The sequence below is a fragment of the Mytilus galloprovincialis genome, chromosome 4, assembly GCF_965363235.1.
Source record: "Mytilus galloprovincialis chromosome 4, xbMytGall1.hap1.1, whole genome shotgun sequence".
In the NCBI taxonomy this organism is placed as follows: Eukaryota; Metazoa; Mollusca; class Bivalvia; order Mytilida; family Mytilidae; genus Mytilus; species Mytilus galloprovincialis.
The window spans coordinates 52953832-52972727 of NC_134841.1; the positions used below are offsets into that span (position 1 = coordinate 52953832).

General features: G+C 31.6%; 3 non-coding genes across 3 annotated transcripts; all 3 read left to right on the plus strand.

The window, feature by feature from the left end:
- The first annotated feature begins 15755 nt into the window (after nucleotides 1–15755).
- Trnar-ucu (transfer RNA arginine (anticodon UCU)) lies at nucleotides 15756–15828 on the plus strand. Its single transcript has one exon. It is a non-coding gene; the product is annotated as a tRNA-Arg (tRNA).
- Nucleotides 15829–16943: 1115 nt separating this feature from the next.
- On the plus strand, nucleotides 16944–17016 carry Trnar-ucu (transfer RNA arginine (anticodon UCU)). The gene has a single exon. It is a non-coding gene; the product is annotated as a tRNA-Arg (tRNA).
- Nucleotides 17017–18132: 1116 nt separating this feature from the next.
- Nucleotides 18133–18205, plus strand: Trnar-ucu (transfer RNA arginine (anticodon UCU)). Its single transcript has one exon. It is a non-coding gene; the product is annotated as a tRNA-Arg (tRNA).
- The last annotated feature ends 691 nt before the right edge of the window (nucleotides 18206–18896 follow it).

Sequence of the window (18896 nt, forward strand, 5' to 3'; positions counted from 1 at the left end):
AGACACCAATATAATCCCAAGAGCTCTGATAATCACTGTAATAACTATTATTTATCATATGTTTAGTAGTAAATAAAGTAGTTTTGCATATGTGATAAATAGCCTGCTGTTTAATCCATATCGCGCAACTTTGATGCGCACCTTTTATCACACCCCTACCCTTTATCGCATACCCTTTATCACACCCCTACTTTTTTTTTCTTTTTTTTTTTAACATGAAGTCAGTTTTTATTTATGTAAGCTTAAAAAAAAAATTCCTCAAAATAGGTCCAATAGAACGGTCATTCGGGAGTGACGTAATTTATTGAATGAAGTCATTGTTAGGTATGTGACGTCAAGAAGGTCAAGTTTTCATATTTTTTGGCACACTAAATGCAACTATAATAAATACAAAACACACAAAAAATACAATAATAAACAAAATATTTTTAAAACAACAGCACACAAATTGTAAGGTAACCCAGGTGCTTCAGATAAGTAATTGAGAAGCAAGACAAAAGTAGAACTGAAGGTAACCCAGTGCTATGGATCAGAAAACAGTTCATATAATATAATACTCTCCTGTTGAAATATATGATAAAGCGTATAATACATGGCAAAATCCGTATCACATGCCATATCACCCTCGACCAATATCATCCCTCGGGCCTAAAGGCCCTTGGGCTAATATTGGTGTCTCGGGATGATACGACATATGATACGGATTTTGCCATGTATTATTCTCTCTCTATATATATATATATATAAACGAGTCTAAATTGAAAACTACGTTCAAACCTATGATTGCGTTGGATAAAAACCGCAATTTTTATACGTGTGCAGAAGGGTCTAAAAACAGCACAAACAACATTTTCCAAAAGACCAAAAAAGTGAAAAAGTATATTTAAACAAACGCATTTGACTAACAGGTCGAACAACTGATGTTCTTTAACCCTGCTGACTGCCATTGGCGATTGCCAAATAAAATTGATCACAAGATGTAACAAAATGGATCTTAATATAAATTTAATTTATATATATATATATATATATTGTAGTGATACAAATCAATATATTCTGGTTTATATTATATTAATATTTGTATATTACAGTTGCATGTATGTATAATTTTTTAATCCATTTGTATATCATTCTATTCTACTAATAATTAATTGTGCCGTGCAAGTGCATAGTTGACACTATTCTCTAATAATTCGATTTTTCTTATATATAGGATTTGAGTAGGCGTTCATATTTTCCCCCAAAAGGTGAGAGCAAGGACCAATAACTCTGCATGTATCTGTATATAATCTTCACCTCCTTTACATGAGATTGCAATTGTTCTTCAGATATTCGTCCGCATGCGTTTACACGATTTCTGTACATCTGCATAGATATTGATAATTTTTACTTACATACAATATAAAACATTTTAATCTTATCAAATTATGTTTAAAAAAAAAATGTTTGATGAGTATTCATTAAAGAAATGAATATAAATAGCAAGCAATAAGGAATGTATTTTGCACTTGATGATGTCGGCGTATTTATCATGTTTATAGATCGGATAAAAACCCAAAACTAATTTACATTATGGAAATTTAGGCGATAGCAATACATCAGAATGACCTCAAGGTCAAATTAAAATTACAAAATATACGATAGAACATTAAAATTACTTTACAAAATACAGAATACATTTGTATTAATCCAGAATCATATTATTCTATAAATGTAGAATTGTGTCCCTTCTAATAAATATACAAACATAAATCCCATGAATATTAGCAGATAAAATCGTATTCATTTTTTTTTAATTTCCTAATCACAGGGTCCTTTCACACATTACAAAATTTAACATAACTATTCACACTTCCATACCAATACACAACATTCATATTTATAAATAGTCAGTATACCAATGCATAATTAACATTCATCTTCATAAAAGTCCAGATTGTGAACATATAGAGAGATAAGTTATAGCATGGAAGTATTATATTGACAATATAATACTTCCATGGTTATAGCTACCAAATTAAGAAGTGTTGGGTATGTGTAGATACACCATAGGAGGGACTTAATTTCACGAGAAAACTATCTTATACGTTCAGGTATTTCACATCCGATCTTTTATGGTAATATTTTTTACAAAGCACAAAAATATGTCAGTATTCATCTCAAAAGCTAACTAAACCTTTAAACAAACTTATCAAGAAGGGATATAGTTACGATACTGTTGTCAGGTCATTAAAGATTGAATATTTTGGCTTTAATAGTGATTCACGTATAGGGTCTTTGCATCGGAATTAAACACATTTATTCTAAAACCAGTTGTTGGCATGCCACTGGTTATGTTCTTTTCATATATTTTATGATGGTATAATACTAAACCCCTATAACGGGAGGGATTGTTCTTGATATTCATATGATGAAGACGTAATCTTTCAATCAGTTTAATTAAGGTCTGGAGCTGGCATGTCAGTAACTGCTATTACTGTTATTTATGTATTATTGTCATTTTGTTCTGACATCGGACTCCGACTTGTCTTAAACTGAGTTTTACTATGTGTATCGTTATGCTTTTGTTTTTTCTACATTGACTAGAGGTATAGGAGGAGGGTTGAAATATCAAAAAACATGTTTAACCCCGCCACATTTTTGCACCTGTCCCAAGGCAGGAGCCTCTGGCCTTTGGAACTTTTGGTCCTCGGCGATCTTCAACTCTGTAGTTGTTATGGCTTTCAAACTTTTTACATTTGAGCATAGTTTTGTGTGGACGTAGCGCGCGTCTGGTGTATACAAATATTTGTTAATCTGTTACCTTTAGATGGCTATTATTCGTTTGTTTCTCTGTCCTATACTTTCTCGTATTTATCTGTTTACCTGTCGTGTAATGGTGTCATTTTAATGTTATAATTAACACTGCCATTAAAGCGGGAGATTTGGCATGCCACAAAACTAGGTTCAACCCATCATTTTTTCATAAAATGCCCTGTACCAAGTCAGGGAAATGGCCATTGTTACATTATAGTTCGTTTCTGTGTGTGTTAGGTTTCGGTGTTGTGTCTCTGTTGTGTCGTAGTTCTCTTCTATTTGATACGTTTCCCTCAGTTTTAGTTTGTAACTCGGATTTGTTTTTTTTTCTATCGATTTATGAATTTTGAACAGCGGTATACTTCTGTTGCCTTTATTTAGTCTTGTAAGATTTAAAATTAGAAAATTTAGAAAAAGATTTTTATTATGTTTGTAAAACCATGACATACAGAAAAAGAAGGAAACTGCCCCTATTTCAACCAACAAATCAAGCCGAATTTAACAGAATTCTGGTTAATAATGGTGTTGTAGCAAACAGGATAGTTTTGAAAATAATAACACTGTTTTCATTGTTGTTTGTCTTATTGTTTGTCATACTTGTTTTATCTGTTCCCGGGGTTTGTCTTTTGTTTATTGATTGCCTTCTTTATCCTCCCAGTGTTGTATTCCTTCTGTAATTTGGTAAATTGTTTTAAACTTGATCATGAGTTTTATTTTTATTTAAGATTTTATAGCTAATTTATTCAACTTTATTACTTTAAATTGTAACCTCCAAGTTAGGAGCTACTTGTAATTGAAATGTTATAAAAACTTACTTGACATAGGTATATCAATGGTTATCAGCCCCTCTTTAATAACTTAATTTGAAGGGAAAAACACACAAAAAAATGACTTTCTGATCCAATAGTTTGCATTGATAGTTGCCACTGAACGTTAAGCAAAAAAAAAAAATCAAATCAATCCAATACACTTAATGCAAAGAAGCACTGGCAGTACTCATAGTCTATCCGATCTTTACGAAAACTTTTGTAAGCCATTAGTGCACACAAATTAAGTGCTGCATAAATAAAAGGAGATGAGATGTCATTGTCAATGTGACAGAAACCCAACGTCAGAAATAACCAAAAACTTTTTAGGGAGACGTGTAATCTGCACGAGTTGTATATATACAAGTTTGTCGTTTTCTGTTTAGTATTAAATTTATATTAAGATCCATTTTGTTACATCTCGTGATCAATTTTATTTGGCAATCGCCAATGGCAGTCAGCAGGGTTTAAGAACATCAGTTGTTCGACCTGTAAGTGAAATGCGTTTTGTTTAAATATGCTTTTTCACTTTTTTGGTCTTCGGAAAAATGATGTTTGTGCTGTATTTAGATTCTTCTACAACGAAATTTGTTTTACATGCACACGTATAAAAATTGCGGTTTTTATCCAACGTAATCATAGGTTTAAACTTCGTTTTCAATTTAGACTCGTATATATATATATATATATATATATATATATATATATATATATATATATATATATATATATATATATATATATATATATATATATATATATATATATATATAGATCTAACATGTTAGGTCTGTAAATTTGCTTTCGCAAATTTTATGTTCTTCCCTCGCCGGGATTCGAACCCATGCTACTGAGATATCGTGACACCAAATCGCCTGCACTGCAGCCGTCCCACTAGACCACACGACCACCTGGGCTTCTCGCGAAAGCAAATTTACAGATCTAACATTGTTATATGTTATATATTTACAACTCGTCTAATCATTAACTCAACATTGTTAGATCTGTAAATTTGCTTTTGCAAATTTTTGGTTCTTCCCTCGCCGGGATTCGAACCCATGCTACTGAGATATCGTGACACCAAATCGCCTGCCCTGTAGCCGTCCCGCTAGACCACACGACCACCTGCGCTTCATAAAAATGGAGCTTTCGGTGGCCGGGTGTTACCTTTCCACGTCAGTTTTAATCTAGTGTCGTACTACAGTACATGGTATATAAGGCATGGAGATGATATGTTTACAGATCAGCTAAATTATCTATAGTAAAGAATCCTACAAATTAATGTAAGATACAGTCACAGAAAATAATTATATTTATAAGTACGTCTGAGCCAGTGACAACTCTACAACAGATTTAACCATCGGATTACCAGCAGTGATGGTGATACATGGCTGTGTACATTATGTATATACAACTCGTATAAACATCAACCCAACAATGTTAGATCTTTTTGGTTCTTCCCTCGCCGGGATTCGAACCCATGCTACTGAGATACCGTGACACCAAATCGTCTGCACTGTAGCCGTCCCGCTTTTCTTTATTAAAATAAATCATTAGATATAATACATATTAAAACTGGTAAAACTAATCAAATATAAACAACATTAATCAATATGCATACAGTAATACAAACAATACAGTTTGTCACCTACATATCATACATTTACAAATCAAAAACTAAGACATCATCTGTCTCTTGTACAATTGGATTATCTTTTAGAAAATTCTTTTCAAAAACATTACTCTTGTTATTTTGCTTACACAGGTATACATAAAAATATGTTACATAATGTTTCAATGTATATTAGAACAGTTTTGTCAAATGTACATTTTTCTGTCCATTTTTCAGTAAATTTCTTCTTCGAAAGATACAGAACCTAGCTACTGACAATACAAAATTCACACCTTTCGTTTTCCATCTGAGTCCATTTAATAACAACATTTCACTATGTACTAAACTTATTTTATCAGAGTCACAATTTTCAAATATTTTACATAGTGAACATCTAGTGAAAAGGCTTCCAAAACACATAAACATGTTTCCAAATTTTACACAATTCCGCTTCATCTAAAGCATATAATTTTTTCCAAATAATCACGAAAGTATTCTAGTTCATCACAGTTGATGAATACATGCATAATATCTTAATTTTCTTTATGACATACATCACACAATTCAGAATCAGACAGCCCAATTTTCTTTAATTTCACATTATGCATTATTTTATAATCCAACTCTATCATTTTTGAAGGTTTCCAAAACACATAAACATATTTCCAAATTTTACACAATTCCGCTTCATCTAAAGTATATAATTTTTTCCATATAATTGGCCCAATAGGCCCTTCAATTATGTCTTCTAACACACATTGATATAATTTTTTTAAATTACAGGGTACATTTTTTATCAATACAGATATATCTATTGTCTTATCAATATTTCTGTATTGTACATTATTGTCGATAGTATTCTTTCATTCATCTGGTATAATAGATAATAAACACTGATACATATCAATTACATATTGAATATTTACATAATCACATACATTAGCAATCATATCTACAATTGCATTTTTGGTAAAAACCCAGTCTTAACCTCATAACAAATATCTTTGATAGTCACAATACGAGTTCGTATGAAATCATACCAAATAACAGTTTTATCATATAAAACAATTTTTGGATTATAGAACAAAGGTTGATCATATATATTTTCAACAGTTAACTGGAAATCTAGCTTACAATCCTAGGGAGTACAAAGCTTGACACATTTCTTGATAAACCATAGAAATACATTTTAATTCATAATTTGGTATTTTTGTATACACTATTTCTAAAAAAAAAATACACAAAATATTTGAATATATAATTTCCATAACATATGAAACTGATCATCAATTAGTCTACCTATATATTTCAACCTAAATGCATACATTTTACATTTGATATCAGACAACTGTAACCCACCTTTTACATTTTACATCAACTATAGAACTATATTTAACTAAATGGGATCTATTTTCCCATATAAAATTTACACATAATCTTTTAATTTCTATATATGCCCACTCTGGCATAGATGTAACAAATAATGCATACCAAAATCTTGACAACATTAAAGTATTTACAACAGTGACTTTTCCTTGTAAAGTTAGTTGTCTCTGTAACCACACGTTCAGAAGACTTCTTACTTTCTTTCTTTTATTTTTCCAATTCATGTCATCACACAGTGATTTTTTAGGACCAATATAAACCCCAAGTAACTGTATAGCATCTTTACAAACTTGTGGTTTCAAAGCAAAATGTATAGATTCAATGTAAGACTTAAGTTTCTAGGGACAACACTGATCAAAAGACCAATATGCATGATAAAGCAAACATATAATTCATATAGTTATTAAAGTCTGTGGCTGCTGTTTTTTTTTAAACTCATGATCAAGTTAATAACAAAATTACTAAATTAAAAAATGAATGCAATACTAACAGAATACAGAAGGTCAATCAATGAACAACCAATAAGTAAGAAACATTGATCCCCAAAAATTAAGGGCTACATCTGAGGGAGACCAGAACCTGGTTTCTTGCAAGGCACTCACTGTGAACACAATTTGATATAGAGACAAGCGTTTGGTTTTGACATTTCCTATACATGAGGCATTTGCCTCACTGTAGTTAAGGCCTTGTAATAATAAAAGTGGGGTAAGTGTTCCTGAGACAATATACCTCAAGTGAAAAAAAATGAATTCAGACATTTCAAGTATTTTTAAGCAATATTAAGTAATACTTATTATTAAAAGATTTGGGAAGTGTTTCCCGATTTTTTTTTTTGGAAAAAAGATGAATTTATGGAGAATCTGGTGCCATCTTATACTTTCAATTAGACCTGCTGAGTTATTTATTTTCAATACATTGCAAGTCAGGTAATTTATTTTCAAACTACCACAGAACAAACCATTTATTTTTTTGATTATCAAGGCTGAGTTATATATTTTCAAAATCCTCCTGCCCCCCCCCCCCCCCCCACCCCTTAGAATATCAAATGATCGTCCCCTTACATTTTACAGCACTATTTATACCATTATAAAATATTTCAATCCATTTTTCAAATCTATCACCAAATCCATATTTTCTTAACACATATAACAAATATTTATGACTCTGTCAAATGCTTTTTCCTGATCTTATTACATTATATACCCTTCAAGTTCATCTTTTTCAATAAGTTCTATAATACTTCTTACATTTGCAATATTATTTGATATATTATCCCTACCAATAATACAACATGTTTGATCATTAGATACAATCTTAGGTAACACTACCTGGATTCGAGCGTCACTGATGAGTCTTTTGTAGACGAAACGCACGTCTGGCGTATTTACAAAATTTAGTCCTGGTATCTATGATGAGTTTATTTACTACCACTGGGTCGATACCACTGCTAGTGGAGATTTATTTCCCCGAGGGTATCACCAGCCCAGTAGTCAACACTTTTGTGCTGACATGAATTATCATTGATATGGTTATATTTATAAATAAACTGTTTACAAAATTTAGAATTTTTGAAATACTAAGGCTTTTCTACCTCAGGCATAGATTACCTTAGCTGTATTTGGCAAAACTTTTAGAGTGGGGTGCTCATTTTCGCCATATCTTTCCATGTTTTCTTCGGTTTATGTTCAGGTCTTTATGTTTTTGAAGTATACTGATATTTCTATATGAAGATAACTTCACATGCAAAATATTCTTAGCTTTAAAACGTGTTTGTTTTGAGAAAAATCATCTGAAAAAGTTTGATTAAAGGGTGTTTGAAATTTCCTAATGTTTTGTCAACGGGGGACACATATTCGCCGTTTTTACACATCTAATTTAAACCAAATAACTGCAGCTTTAAACAATATTTATCAAATAAATTTTATTATAGATGAATAGCAGACATTTGAAAGGTGTAAAAAAAACTGAAGTTTAGGGCAACCAGTCAAAGAATTACTAAGAAATACTTCTTTTAAATCGTTTTTTTCATTCAGGAAATTGACTGAAAATCGTTGTCCGTTTTTAGGTCCTTTGCGGCATTTGCCGAAATTTAGTCTCATTTTCAAAAATAATCATTTTTGTTAAATAAAATATAATTTACCGGCATATTTCTTCCATTTCAACCATCCTTTGAAGTTTTTACACCTCAAAATCATAAAACGGCGAAATTGTGTCCACGGCGAATATGAGCGCCCCACTCTGGGAATTTTGGTCCTCAATGCTCTTCAACTTCGTACTTTATTTGGCATTTTTAACTTTTTTTTATTCGAGCGTCACTGATGAGTCTTTTGTAGACGAAACGCGCGTCTGGCGTATATACAAAATTTAGTCCTGGTATCTTTGATGAGTTTATTTAAATCTATTTGCCATTATCCTGGCTAATATTTTTTATTATATAAAAAACTTAGTAGTAAATACAGATAAATTGTATGTGTAATACAATCATTGGCAAGCTTGCTGTATCAGCCACCCGTGATGATATCGATATCAGCACGGTTACAAAAGCTTTATCACACCTTTAATCTGTATGACGTTACGTCATCGATTGCAGTCACTGTTGCAAAGGTTTTCAAATCCCTAATCTGTATGACGTCATGTCAAACCTATAATCTGTATGACGTCATTTCAAACCTCCTTATCTGTATGACGTCATGTCACATAAAAAAACATCTACTTGAGGTATATGTATATAATAAAGTGTATACGATATGGCTTTTTCAATATCACACACCGTACCAACCCTCAACCAATATAATCCCTCGAGCAGAGCTCTTGGGATTATATTGGTGTCTCGGGTTGATACGGATGCGATATTGAAAAAGCCATATGATATTCTCTATATAATCAACCTGTAGTAATGAAATAGGTTTATAATTTTTCAAAGACTTTTTACCACCTTTATATTATAAGACTAATCACTCCACATTTCATAGATCTGCCTAAAACACCTTCTTTTTCAATAACATTAAACAAATCAAATAAAACATTTCTGAGTTCATTATAAAATTGACAGTAAAACTCAACTGTGAGTCCATCAGATCCTGGACTTTTATTTTTTGACATTTAATTTATTGCTTTAAAAATTTCTTCATTTGAAATATCAGCATCACAAAACTTACAATCATTGTCATCTATTTTTGTATCTACACTATCTAGCAATTCTGACATTTTATCATTATCTGTATCTACACATGAGTACAATTCCTTATAAAATTATATTGTAAATCCAAAATACCTTCAGTAGCATAAACTGATTCATTATTTTCATTTAGTAATTCTTTTATAGAATTATTCTCTTGTTTATATTTCTCCAAATTTGAAAAATACTTTGTACATTTATCTGACTCAACAGCCCAAATAGCTTTTGATCTGAATACTGCACCTCTACATTTTTTAATTCATATGCTGACAACTCAAGTTAAAAACTTTCGAACTTAGCTACATCAATATCTACACCACAAGCAGCTTTTTCCCATAAAAAATTGATCTGCCTTTCTAATCTATAAAATCTTTTCTGTTTTCTTTTGCCATTTTAGAAGAAAAAAATTGAGAATATCTCTTTATTTTATATTTAAGATTATTCCACCAAATCATTAAATCTTTATTATATAATTCATTTTCTTTTTCATCAGAAATAATTTCTTTTACTCTCCTTACATATTCTTCATTACATAATAATGTATTATTGAGGACCCACAATCCAGGACCTCTTTCAATATTACTACAGTTAAAATTGATAATTACAAACGAATGATCACTTAAACTAGTAGTATTATAATATACATTCTGAACATAAGAAGATTACAAGGAAATAATCAATTCTACTTTGATGTAATTTTCCCTTATACATTCTTTTTCCATAAAAATATTCTAGAACTTTTATTTCTAGTACGCCATACATCATACAAATTGTTATTTTCAATCAAGTCACATATTTTTTTACATGGTTCATCAATAACATGATTTACCACCTTTATCTAACATTGATAGAGAAATATTAAAATCCCCACCAATTATTAAGTTATCTAACTTTTCCGTATACTGTTTAACTAAGTTAAAAAAGATAACTCTTTCAGCATTAACATTTGGAGCATACAATGAAATTACATTAAACAATTGTCCATCTTCTTCATATGTTATATGGATAAATCTGCCATCAGAGTCTTTATATACACATTTTATCTTACTTTTAAGATAATAATTCACTAAAACAGCCACACTCCTTCTACCATGTAAACTGTTACTACAATATATATCACCTTCATATAGGTGTCTAACACTAATTACATAAGCATCATCCCAAAATGTTTCTTGTAATAATATCATACTAAATTTTCTATCATGAATAATACTTATAAAATTCTCAAAATTAATTACATTCTTTAAACCATTACAATTAAAAGAACAAATTACCACCATTGGAAAAAGAAGAAAAAATCTTGCATATAAACTTATCCATTTTTTTTTTACTGTCAACCACATTTCTTATATGTTTACCACGCAAATTAGGAGTAGGTTTAAAAATAGATCTCCTTTCAAGTTTCCTATGTTTTTTCTTTATTTATCTAGCTATTTTTGCACTGATAAATTTATTTGGGGTGTCATTTTCACCATCAGAACAGATAGAAGACTCATTTTCATATGAACTTCCATGGATACTTCTTCGTCACAAACGAAGGTGCTTTCATCATTAGAGCAACACTGCTCAATTTCAATTTCATTTTCACTCTCCCCAGTGACAATATTGTCCCCAGGAGGAGCGTCATTACTAGCTATTTTTAACCTTTTACCATCACAAGAATCCTTGTCTAAATTAATGTTTTCATTACTATCTTCCTCGTTATCTAGAATCAATAGTTCATCGTCTGTTATCTCATTATTACTTTCTGTATCACTGTCCATCTTTCTCTTTCTGTTTACCTCTTGGGTGGCTTTTTTGTTTATTTTGCACAACATTAACTTCTATCGGAACAGTTGCTTTAGGAAAATAACTAGACCGATTTTATACTGTGATTGTACAATCCAAGATGGCGGTATACCATGAATCTACCTTAAACCAAAAGTTCCAAATGGTGAAGTTGAAATCATTCCTTCTTAAATTTTACGGACGCCATCACGAATTGGTTGACCGTTATTGAATAACCGTTTCACATATGATATCGGATATGTTCTTTATGTCTTAATTACAATACACTTCCCTTTTCACGAATTAGACTACCACCGGATTGGTAATAGCATAAGCAACACGACGGGTGCCACATGTGGAGCCGGATCTGCTTACCCTTCCGGAGCTCCTGAGATCACCCCCAGTTTTTGGTGGGGTTCGTGTTGCTTAGTCTTAAGTTTTCTATGTTGTGTCTTCTGTACTATTATTTGTCTGTTTGTCTTTTTATTTTTAGCTATGGCGTTGCCAGTTTATTTTCTATTTATGAGTTTGGCTCCCTCTGATATCTTCTGTCCCTCTTTTATCTGACGTGGGCTACACACACGTTAAAGAAAATGTATATGGGCTGTTATTCTAAAACTTATTTAAAAGTCTAACATCCCCCTTCATCGTGCATCATACTTGGGACAGGAAAAGGACTACTAGCATCAAATATTTCAATCTGTAGCCTCAACATACATGCTAGCTTCACCCAGTCCCGTTGAGGGCTATGATCCTATCAGACCTAGCTCAGGAAACTTAAATGTATAGATTATTCAATGAAAAAGGTATGTTATATATGAAAAATTTGCAAAATGTTTGTTTGTTATTACGAAAAAGCCATATTAAAAACTCAAAGTATGGTTGAATCGATGTTTTAATTTTTTGGGGACTATTAGATGTTATCTGTGCACTTTACAATGGTGAGCTGTACCTGTTTTATTTCACATAATATCTTTCTTTTCTTCTGTAGGATGGTAAGTGGTTCAAATATAAGCCTGTTGAGACTAAAATTGCATGCAAGTGAAAATTGTATCAGCCAATGCTGTCTGCAGAAAAATGTTGAATGCAAAAGTCTGTTTGTCCTCAGATTTATTTCATGAATCAGAAAGTTTCGAGCAAAAATTAAATTAACCAATTTTCAATATTTTGTTTCTCTGATTTTTTTCTAGCTTCCGCTCTTTTCACTGTAGGTGGCGCTTTTTCAACCATATCCGCTGATCTTTTTGTAGCTTCATTGAAAATGACAACTTTTACAAACAAAACAGCATAGTTTTTCAGGCGTTAAAACACGTAAAAGAGATAAATATTCACTTTATGTTGTGTCATGTGTACTATTGTTTGTCTGTTTGTCTTTTTCATTTTTAGCCATGGCGTTGTCAGTTTATTTTCGATTTATGAGTTTGACTTTCCCTCTGGTATCTTTCGTCCCTCTTAAATTACTTTTATGTTCACCCTTTTCCATTCATTTGGTACACAATCTAACAAACTATTATATTGCTGTCTAAGTTTATTACAATCTACATTTTCATTAACATTTTTAATTATTTCTTTAATAGCATTAAAGGGTAAAAACCTGGAACCATTTCGAATGCTTCTTGTTTCAATTGGGTATTTCCAGCTAATAAAAACTGGTTTCAAAATATGGATTTGCCATTTATCTTAATCGATTCATTAACAAAAATCGGTGGATTAAAGATATCAACCAATCGTACTAATATCAATATCAATATAAGTTTTAAAATATTGCATATATCATATATTCTAAAACAACCCTCAAATTTGATTTTAACTATAGTGAAATGGTTATATAACGAATAGTGATGGTTTTTGTTTGTGTTATTAACTGTTCGTTATCTAGAATACATTCAACACTTTGTATTTGATATATGACATGTAAATAGATGTTACCATCTATAGTCAAGTTGTCGCTTCGTATCTAAAAGGTACTCAAGTGAGATTGTATGATTATGTACTTTTGCAATCCAACCATATTCGCTGATCTTTTTGTCGCTTCATTGCAATTATCTAGACGACACATTTTACAATCAAAACAAATAAGCAGCATAGTTTTTCAGGCGTATTTGAAAAAAATTCTCGAGTGGAAAAATATTAACATCTCTTATGTTCGAAAATTTAAATTTGATAAATTCTGAAGAAGGAGAATGTAGCTAAGCGAATGTATACAGTGATGACAGAAAGAACAAAACTATTTTTGTTTTGTATCCTCGGTGGGATTTGAACCCACGAACAATGTGAAGAGTTTGGTACATAAAAGTTAAAGTCCATAATAATGACCTCAATGAATTTGTATAAAAAGCACTTTACAATGTCTTTTGTACCTGTTTCATTTTACATAATATCTTTCTTTTCTTCTGAAGGAAAACAAATGGTTCGAATATAAGCCTGTTGAGACTAAAATTGCATGTAAGTTTTTCACTAAAAAGTGAAAAATCTTTGTATCAGATCATACTGTCTGCAAAAATTGTTGAATGCAAGGGTCTTTTTGTGATCAGATTTATTGTATCATGGCACCTGAGTATAGAAATGATAAAAAAAGACACATTTTTTTTAATTTCTTTTAGCTTCAATGTGGATAAATATATGCTACGGACTAAATTGACCCCAAAATATTTTCAGTCTTACTTGACCTAAAGCACTTTTAAACCAATATGATATGTTATTTGTCACATGTCTTACCATTTATAGTACATTAAATACATATGTAAGGATTATTTATAACCAAAAAGCTCCTCAAATTTAGAACTGCTGGAAAATATTACATCTTCATGGTATGCACCCCTTCATTTGAAAACCTTAGTTTTTAGGCACAGGCTCATATAAATTTGACTTTTGAATAATTAATGTAAGTCTGATAAATCAAATGAGTATATATTATATGTCAAGGCAATCAAAAAGTATTACAATGTATTTGGCAATATTTTAATTGTTTAAGCCAAAAATGTTGATAGTTTATTTTTTTCAAAATTCAATACTCAAAGTTGAATATGAAATTTATCATATTGTCTATAATATATATCCTATTGTCATAAAACTTTGTAAGCAGGTAAGCAGTCTCATGTTTTACTAAGCTTATTTGGTCATATCAAGTTTTATAAAGATTGATCAACTTTGTCTATCCTATTAGGTCCGAGACCACAATTGTCGTCCCTTGATTTTCGTTGTCGAGTATAGTCCCTAGTGTGGATAGTGTGTTACTTGCCTATAACTTTTATATCCTTTCCGAATTTATTTCTCTATGTTTTATGCCTAACATAGTAAGAGGGGGTCGGAAATAACACTGTAAACAAATTTGGGTCATTGCTTTTAAAGTAAAGTAGTGATTTGGTCCAGCTGAAAAAGGTTAAAAATTAGCACTTCGGAAGCTGTAAAAAGATTTCAAGATCCCCTTAAACACCACTAATTCGGGCCCGGCCAGAAAGCACATACCAGAAAGTAGTACATATCTAACACAAAATAGTTCCTACGCATTAGTGTAACTTTGAAAATATGTAGAATATTTAGGTATTTTTGGTATCAAATGGAAGTTGAAGGACTGGTGATCATTGTAGAACACTTTTGGACTTTTAATTTTGAATATTAAAAAAACTGCACCTAATTTTAAAAAGAGGGTACATTTTGTATGTTTGTCAGACCTGAAGTACCTGTTTTGGAACATCCGAAGTTCCGGGAACCAGTTCTTTTTTATATGCCATTAAAGGTATGTTGATTTTTTCAGTACAAGACACCATTATGATAAAGTGTTGCTTTGAAATGCAATTATTGCCACTTTATTTGAACTTAAACAAATGAGGTGTACCTGCTTGAAACGGAGGAATTTAACACAGAAAGCAATGGGACCATGATTTAGTGGTGTACTTCCTTAACATAAAATTGTACAAAAAGTACATAATTCAGTATACAATATCAGTGACCTTTTAGATACGAAGCGACAATTTGACTATAGATGGTAACATCTATTTAAATGTCATATATATCAAATACAGTGTGGAGAATGTATTCCAGATAACGAACAGTTAACAACATTTCCACTCCTATTCTAATTCTCGTCAACAACAACAAACAAAAAAGTCACCATTCGTTATATAAACATTTGACTAGCTAATATCAATTTTAAGGGTTGCAAAATGCGTTTAAGAATAAATGATATAGTTAACAACATGATATGTATGTCCTCGTAGCGCAGGGGATAGCGCGCCGGACTTCTAATCCGGAGGTCGTGGGTTCGAATCCCACCGAGGATGCAAAACAAAATATTTTTGTTCGTTCCGTCATCACTGTATACATTCACTTAGCTTCATTCTCCGTCTTTAAAATTGATCAAATGTCAATTTTCGATCATATTAAACATGTTATTAAAGAGATGTGAATATTTTTCCACTCGAGAATTTTTTTCAAATACGCCTAAAAAACAATGCTGCTTATTTGTTTTGATTGTAAAATTTGTCGTCTACATGTTTTCAATGAAACGACAAAAAAAATCAGCGAATATGGTTGGATTGTAAAAGTACATAAGTATACAATCTCACTTGAGTACCTTTTAGATACCTAGCGATAACTTGTTACATGTCATATATCGAATACAAAAAATACAAAATGGTGAATATATTCTAGGTAACGAACGTTTAATAACACACACAAAAAAAGCATCACTATTCATCATTATATAAACATTTCACTATGGCTTAACTCAAATTTAAGGGTTGTTTTAGAATAAATGATATAGTTGACAACTTGATAGGGATGTCCGCGTAGTGCAAGGGATAACGCGCTGGACTTTTAAGCCAGAGGTCGTCGGTTCGAATCCCACCGAGGATGCAAAACATAGATACTTTTTGTTCTTTCTGTCATCACTGTATGCTACTAACTACATTGTCCTTCTTCAAAATTGATCAAATTCAAATTTTCGACCACACAAAAGAGGTGAATTGTTTTTCCACTCGGGTTTTTTTTTTTTCAAATACGCCTGAAAAACTATACTGCTTATTTGTTTGTTTGTTATGTAAAATTTGTCGTCTAGATATTTTCAACGATGTGACAAAAAGACCAGCGGCTTTGGTTGGATCGTAAAAGCACATAATTCAGTATACAATATCAGTGACCTTTTAGATACGAAGCGACAATTTGACTATAGATGGTAACATCTATTTAAATGTCATATATATCAAATACAGTGTGGAGAATGTATTCCAGATAACGAACAGTTAACAACATTTCCACTCCTATTCTAATTCCCGTCAACAACAACAAACAAAAAAGTCACCATTCGTTATATAAACATTTGACTAGCTAATATCAATTTTAAGGGTTGCAAAATGCGTTTAAGAATAAATGATATAGTTAACAACATGATATGTATGTCCTCGTAGCGCAGGGGATAGCGCGCCGGACTTCTAATCCGGAGGTCGTGGGTTCGAATCCCACCGAGGATGCAAAACAAAATATTTTTGTTCGTTCCGTCATCACTGTATACATTCACTTAGCTTCATTCTCCGTCTTTAAAATTGATCAAATGTCAATTTTCGATCATATTAAACATGTTATTAAAGAGATGTGAATATTTTTCCACTCGAGAATTTTTTTCAAATACGCCTAAAAAACAATGCTGCTTATTTGTTTTGATTGGAAAATTTGTCGTCTACATGTTTTCAATGAAACGACAAAAAAAATCAGCGAATATGGTTGGATTGTAAAAGTACATAAGTATACAATCTCACTTGAGTACCTTTTAGATACCTAGCGATAACTTGTTACATGTCATATATCGAATACAAAAAATACAAAATGGTGAATATATTCTAGGTAACGAACGTTTAATAACACACACAAAAAAAGCATCACTATTCATCATTATATAAACATTTCACTATGGCTTAACTCAAATTTAAGGGTTGTTTTAGAATAAATGATATAGTTGACAACTTGATAGGGATGTCCGCGTAGTGCAAGGGATAACGCGCTGGACTTTTAAGCCAGAGGTCGTCGGTTCGAATCCCACCGAGGATGCAAAACATAGATACTTTTTGTTCTTTCTGTCATCACTGTATGCTACTAACTACATTGTCCTTCTTCAAAATTGATCAAATTCAAATTTTCGACCACACAAAAGAGGTGAATTGTTTTTCCACTCGGGTTTTTTTTTTTTTCAAATACGCCTGAAAAACTATACTGCTTATTTGTTTGTTTGTTATGTAAAATTTGTCGTCTAGATATTTTCAACGATGTGACAAAAAGACCAGCGGCTTTGGTTGGATCGTAAAAGCACATAATTCAGTATACAATATCAGTGACCTTTTAGATACGAAGCGACAATTTGACTATAGATGGTAACATCTATTTAAATGTCATATATATCAAATACAGTGTGGAGAATGTATTCCAGATAACGAACAGTTAACAACATTTCCACTCCTATTCTAATTCCCGTCAACAACAACAAACAAAAAAGTCACCATTCGTTATATAAACATTTGACTAGCTAATATCAATTTTAAGGGTTGCAAAATGCGTTTAAGAATAAATGATATAGTTAACAACATGATATGTATGTCCTCGTAGCGCAGGGGATAGCGCGCCGGACTTCTAATCCGGAGGTCGTGGGTTCGAATCCCACCGAGGATGCAAAACAAAATATTTTTGTTCGTTCCGTCATCACTGTATACATTCACTTAGCTTCATTCTCCGTCTTTAAAATTGATCAAATGTCAATTTTCGATCATATTAAACATGTTATTAAAGAGATGTGAATATTTTTCCACTCGAGAATTTTTTTCAAATACGCCTAAAAAACAATGCTGCTTATTTGTTTTGATTGGAAAATTTGTCGTCTACATGTTTTCAATGAAACGACAAAAAAAATCAGCGAATATGGTTGGATTGTAAAAGTACATAAGTATACAATCTCACTTGAGTACCTTTTAGATACCTAGCGATAACTTGTTACATGTCATATATCGAATACAAAAAATACAAAATGGTGAATATATTCTAGGTAACGAACGTTTAATAACACACACAAAAAAAGCATCACTATTCATCATTATATAAACATTTCACTATGGCTTAACTCAAATTTAAGGGTTGTTTTAGAATAAATGATATAGTTGACAACTTGATAGGGATGTCCGCGTAGTGCAAGGGATAACGCGCTGGACTTTTAAGCCAGAGGTCGTCGGTTCGAATCCCACCGAGGATGCAAAACATAGATACTTTTTGTTCTTTCTGTCATCACTGTATGCTACTAACTACATTGTCCTTCTTCAAAATTGATCAAATTCAAATTTTCGACCACACAAAAGAGGTGAATTGTTTT